At 39.1% G+C, this 5,827-nt stretch overlaps 1 pseudogene; it reads left to right on the top strand.

Moving 5' to 3' along the window:
- Window positions 1-1,776: 1,776 nt before the first annotated feature.
- Window positions 1,777-4,156, top strand: LOC149194901 (GDSL esterase/lipase At4g10955-like; annotated as a pseudogene).
- The last annotated feature ends 1,671 nt before the right edge of the window (window positions 4,157-5,827 follow it).

Raw genomic sequence — 5,827 nt, 5'->3', positions numbered from 1 at the left:
CACAAACACCACATAGAGACACCATATATACAGGGAGATTCATAAAAGGAGAAAATCACCAATAATTTTGTTTTCATTTAATTCTAAGTACTAACTTATTTTTACATCATATTATATAGGAACCAACTTAGGGGAAGCTACAACCACTTTTTTCTTTCCAAGCACCCACTATTCATAGGCACAAACATGATGACTTTTCAGGAAATTACCTGAAGGAGACTTAATTCTCTTGATAAAAGATATCAAAATTTATTCTTGATGACTTACCTAATCTTCTCTTTGTTGTACCTTTTAAGTTACTAATCCTTACTCTCCTTTCTGCAACTAATTCTCACATAACAACCTTTTATCCCATAGTTCTTTGTATGCTTCAAATATTTTTTGTTTAGTTGGTTTTAACAATTTTTTTTGTTTAGTTGGTTTTAACTTTTTTTGCTTATCAACTCTCCCACTCTCTATTGTACTATTAATTTTATCAAAACTAATGCCAAAGTATTTTCTTTTACAATTCAATTTACATATTTGTGTTTATTTTGTTACATATTTTTACATCCTCATACATTTCGAGTCAAGACTATCTAAATTCCGCCCATTGAGTTTCACTGGTATCTATTCAAACAAGCGAGCCTGGTGTACGAAAATCATAGCAAAATGAAATCTGGGAAAGAAAGGTAAAGTTCTCCGTCCAGTTCATGCCTCCAGATCAGCATCCATTAAACTTTGTCCATAATGAAGATGCTGCACGAAATTATAATACCTCACATTGGCAGGTAGAACGGTACCACAGACAGCTTTCTCGTGATGAGAGATATATGTACTACTGTAATTGTGTGGGAATCTGACCCCATATGTCAGATGGAGTTCACGAGAGCTCTCCGTAAAAGTTTCTCTGTGTAATCACTTTAGGTTTGTCGGCCGACTGGCCCTCATATTTGTACAAGTGGTCATACGCCCCAGGGGTTAAATTTGACGGGTGACCCTACCCGTCAAGGAATTTTTTTATGACGTTTTTATTTTTAAACTGCACATCATATGACTTTTAAAATTTATTTGTACAAGTTTCATCTAATTTCAAATTGTACTCATAATTGTTCAAATTTTTCATTTTTTGTCGATTCAAGAACAAGTCTCGATGTTGTCGTATCTGAGCCATAACTGTCCCCATTGTTATGATGTTGTAAGTTTGTAACACATTCTATCATAACTGACTGTGATTGCAATCCCTGGCTAGCAAGAAAGTCCAAAACGGTCATTAAGGAAAAGGGTCCGTTTTGGTCTCGACTCTCGAGGCTTTGGGTTTTTTTAGCGGTGCAATGTTATTATTAAAGTTGTGAAACAATAAATTATGAAGCAAGCTATCCTTAACATATTTGTATACTATCCCTAACGTATTTGTATAATGTGTAATGTCTTTAGTTGGGTTGTTGCAAAGGGGCAAAGGGCGAGCTTCCCTAGCAATGATCCGGGTGTGTCCATCTATCTCGTTAGTTATACAAATCACTCACCCACTTGCCACGTATATGCAAGGCCTTCCTTGCCTTCTCCATATCTCTGGGAATGGGACACACCGCCTGGCCTGGAAACTTGGGGATTAAAGAAGGAAGAGGAGGAGGAGGATCAGATGCAGCGAAGAATGGGACTCTGAGAATTGGGATGTGGAAGGAAGGAAGGCAGGCGAAGGCGGACCCATATGAGAGAATGCTAGTTTACAATATGATCTAGCCCAACGTTAAGGTTGGTATAAATTGGCAGAGTAAGTCAATCGGTCAGAGAGAAATGGATAGAGGAGGTTCATCCATGGACCTGCCAATTATGCACGATAACGATCGGTATGAGCTCGTCAAGGATATTGGTTCAGGTAACTTTGGTGTGGCCAGGTTGATGCGCGACAAACAGACCAAAGAACTTGTTGCTGTCAAATACATCGAGAGGGGGGAGAAGGTATAATTAACATCTCCACTAAACCTTAAACTTTTCTTTAAGGCCCACTCAATTTTTTTTTGTCCATGAATGCGCTGAGAATTGGACCTGGGCTAGTTAAGATTGCAAAGTTGTGAGACCCAGTCCAAGAAGATGAGAAAGTTGACTAAATGGGCACTTTAAATGAGCATGACAACATATTAACAGTACTTTATACTTCGCTACACTACAGATTCCTCACTGCACAAGCATTAGTATTATTATTGTGGACAAATACAGGTAATGTCATGTTGTGGCGGAACTAGTAGTAAGTGTGGAATACCTAATTGATAAAAACTTACCTTTATCACTAGTCATATGCCTAAAGAAACTATTGTCTACATACTAGTAGGTGTTTTTATTATGAGAAAATAAGACAAGGCCACATTTTTCTTACTTCTCTTTCCTCTTATTTTTCAACAGTTTGGGTTCTTCTATCATTTTTTTACCTTGAGATAGTGGTATAATTTTTTTGGTTCTACATTCATTTGAAGTATTTCCATAGTTATAACAATTGAAGCATTTGGTGACATCAAATATGAGGGAAAATGAATTGTTGTGTGTACTCTTTTCTCTACTTGAATTTACAAATATGTCATTTCATTACTTGATTTTTTTCTTGTTTTCTTCTAATATATGCTCGAGAATTGACAACCTTGTGACTCAATTCGTTTCATAAATAATTATGCCGTAAGGCGTTTCCCTCTGAAATGAACTCCCCTAAATGTCTTTCTGTCCTAATCTTAACCATTAGATCTATTGTTAGATGATTCAACAATTATTTGCCGTCCAAAGAAACACTTTCATTCTCGCACTGACATTTGTTATATGCTTTTCTGTTTGACATCTGGCAGTCGATTCATTATCTCTCGCCACGCACTGGCAAGCATGCACTGCACTTTGACTGTCTCACCGCATTCTCGCCTCATTTGCCTTCTGCATGCCCGGAGGAGCTTTGCTCAGCAGCTCGTACCTTCACCTTTTTTTTTGTCACTTACTTTGCTCACGCTAGGATGCCAAGTAATCTCTACGGCGGTTTCCTTGCATCAATTCTATCAAAATAAAATCTCCTCTGTTTCTGTACAGGAAGGATGAAAATTACAAGCGCACAGTGATGGTGTGCATTTACAGGCTGCATATCTGCTGGAACTGGACAGGCAGGAAAAACGAGATAAAGATGTAGCGTTGGCACCCAAATGGTGGAAGCCCTTCAAATACAAGGTAGTGGAAGAATTGGTGGATGAGAGGGATGAATCCATCTTTGGAGCAAGGATTGAATGGGACAGGTATGCTGCATTCTCTGATCTTCTAGTAGTGAGACCTAGTAAAGCTCCCAAAGGCAATAATAGCTCTCAGAGGGACCCTGCTGAGGGCTGCTACAATCAAAAGGGACATACAAGATGATCTGAGAATTTTAACAATGGAGGACCTCAGTGGCTCTTGTAGGTTTCACAGGACACTGGAGGCAGTCAGGACAACAGTGAATAAATATGGGAGCAGTGAAGTGTGCATGGCTAGGCATTCATTGGGGGTGGGCCTGGCTTTGTAGGTGGTGAAGGCCTTAACATTTGAGGCATATTTGTCGAATCTCATCTATTCAATCCCCCCTCTGTTTCATTGCCCATGGGTCTTAGAAGTATTGTTGACAAGTTTGGACTGCTGTGGAATGCAGTGAAGGGCGTGACGAGAGCCATTTTTCCTTCTACGAAAAAAGGAAATAAGAAATTAGAAGGCCTTGATAAACAATCAGAGGATGGGGCAGAGGTGGATTCAATTAATATTTGTCAGCAAATCCGGAAATGGGTTCTCCATCTTTATGTAAACAATAGCGATTACATCTGTTGTTACTACTCTGATTCTTGTAAAAAACGCAAGAACTGTGATGGTGATGAAGAAAAATCAATGGAGGTCATGCTAGAGGTCTCTGGTATGGATCGTGTGGCTGCCAAACTGTATGTGATTTCCAAGGGCCCCATGAAATTTTCGGAAGCTCATGGGATTCAACAATGGTGGTCTTATGAGTCAGAGCTCTAGATGGCATTCAATGGGATTAAATCGATACAACAACAGGTTAGTTCCTTCATACAACGTTCTCATCTGAAGACTGCCCTGGGATCTTAGCCCCAGTCATGGGTTCAATTCTTAGGGCAGCACGATAGGCCCTACCTGAAAACCCCCAAATACATATTCTTTATTAGTATTTGTTTGGCGTTTGTCCACCGCCGCTATCAGTTCTGCTGTGCATTGAAACACTTCTAGGATGCTAGGTAATCTCTACGACCCTCCGCATCCATATAGTATAATTCTTGGCATTATCACGACCACACCAGGTTTTTTCTCATTTGATTTGGTGCTACATTGGTTCTCCTCCTTTAGTCTGAAGTATTCTTGATGGGAGAAATCAATTATCTTGAACAGTTTATGGGGCTTAGAATTCAATTGGTCTGAACAGTTTATGGGGCTAATTATTTTAGGATTTTTGTTGAAACCGTCAATTTATTTATCACATTACAGATATCCTAACTTTCTACTGACTTATTTTTTTCCTATCTTGTGGTGGCTAGGTTCTTGTCTACGAGATTTTGGTGTTAGGGTTTCACGGCTGGCTCTAGAATCATGTTGCCGAAATCAGACATGGATTTTCTGGTCAGCTCAGCTATATAACTTTTATGAATGTGGCCATTTGGCCTGCCCCTTCTCTGGGCATTACGATTATCTTAGTTAATCAGGATTCAAATGTTTACAATACTGCCCAAATTTTAATAAATATGTCTTCTTATCTGCATTTTGACAATATACTGTTTGGAGTATACGATTTTATGTGCAAATTTTAGTTTCTCTATAACTTTGAATTCTGGGTATGACGACAACTCTGGGTTTTCAAACCCTTCAGTTTTTATTTATTTAAATGGTGAATATCCTCCATGTTTTGTCATAGTCGTGTTCTCTTTCCTACCATTTTCACATTGCATGTAACAGTGATTAGGAACAGTTTGGCTTCGTCGATTCCCCTTCATTGTTCAGTGTTTTTTGTGAACAATACTTATTCACATTCCTTTTCTCCTTGTCTTCAAGGTCAAATCCCTTTCCAGCCAAAGATTGCACCTCCTGTTTCATCCTGCACCATCAAGAAGGTATTTCTTTATGGCCTAGACTGTCCCAGGTCTTACAGCTCCAGGCTGCCTAAACAGCTTGCCTTGCCTACTTAATTTTTCTAGAGAATCTCTCCTCCTAGAACTTAGAAGTTTATTCCACAAGCCTCTCTTGACGGGCCATGTTGCGTTGATACTCCAAAATTGGGAAAGATAGGTTACTCCTTTGGTGCTTCCTCTTTGTCCCCTGTTTGATCCTTCTCTTGGGTCCCTTCCTACCTCTGGTGTCTTCTATGCTTTACTATTATTTGGGCATTTACATATGCATTTCTTCTCCCCACCAATTTGCACTTCTCAGCAAATTCCTTGGCTCTCATGACAATTCCTCCTCATGGCTTTACAATTCCTGCGCAACAAGATTTCTCCCTCTTTGAGTTGGCCAGGAGTATTCTTATTAAATTTATAGCCTTGCATGGCTTTTTCCACCCTTTGAAATTATTACGCTGATCTACTTTCAACCTTGGAATTCTATGTGGTATCTCTCTCATAAATTCTCAAATTAAAACAGGTCCTTATAAAAAAGCTTACATGATTGGACTGTAACCCATGGTAATGTCGGGGAATATTGGGCCTCTAGAATGCCTCTGAAATTAGGGGATTGAAACAAGACAAATGAACTTTAGATAAAAGACTTCCTAAAGATCATTGCAATTTGATTGGACCAATTTTTGAAGCTTGATGTCCACTCCCCTTCCGCTAAGTTCAGTGAATTTGTG

The sequence above is a fragment of the Pinus tabuliformis genome, chromosome 2_2 (genome assembly GCF_031772625.1).
Source record: "Pinus tabuliformis cultivar Carrire ecotype Pingquan chromosome 2_2, CPIR1, whole genome shotgun sequence".
Taxonomy (NCBI): domain Eukaryota; kingdom Viridiplantae; phylum Streptophyta; class Pinopsida; order Pinales; family Pinaceae; genus Pinus; species Pinus tabuliformis.
The sequence above is the reverse complement of the archived record's forward strand: the minus strand, read 5'-3'. Positions and strand labels throughout refer to the sequence as shown.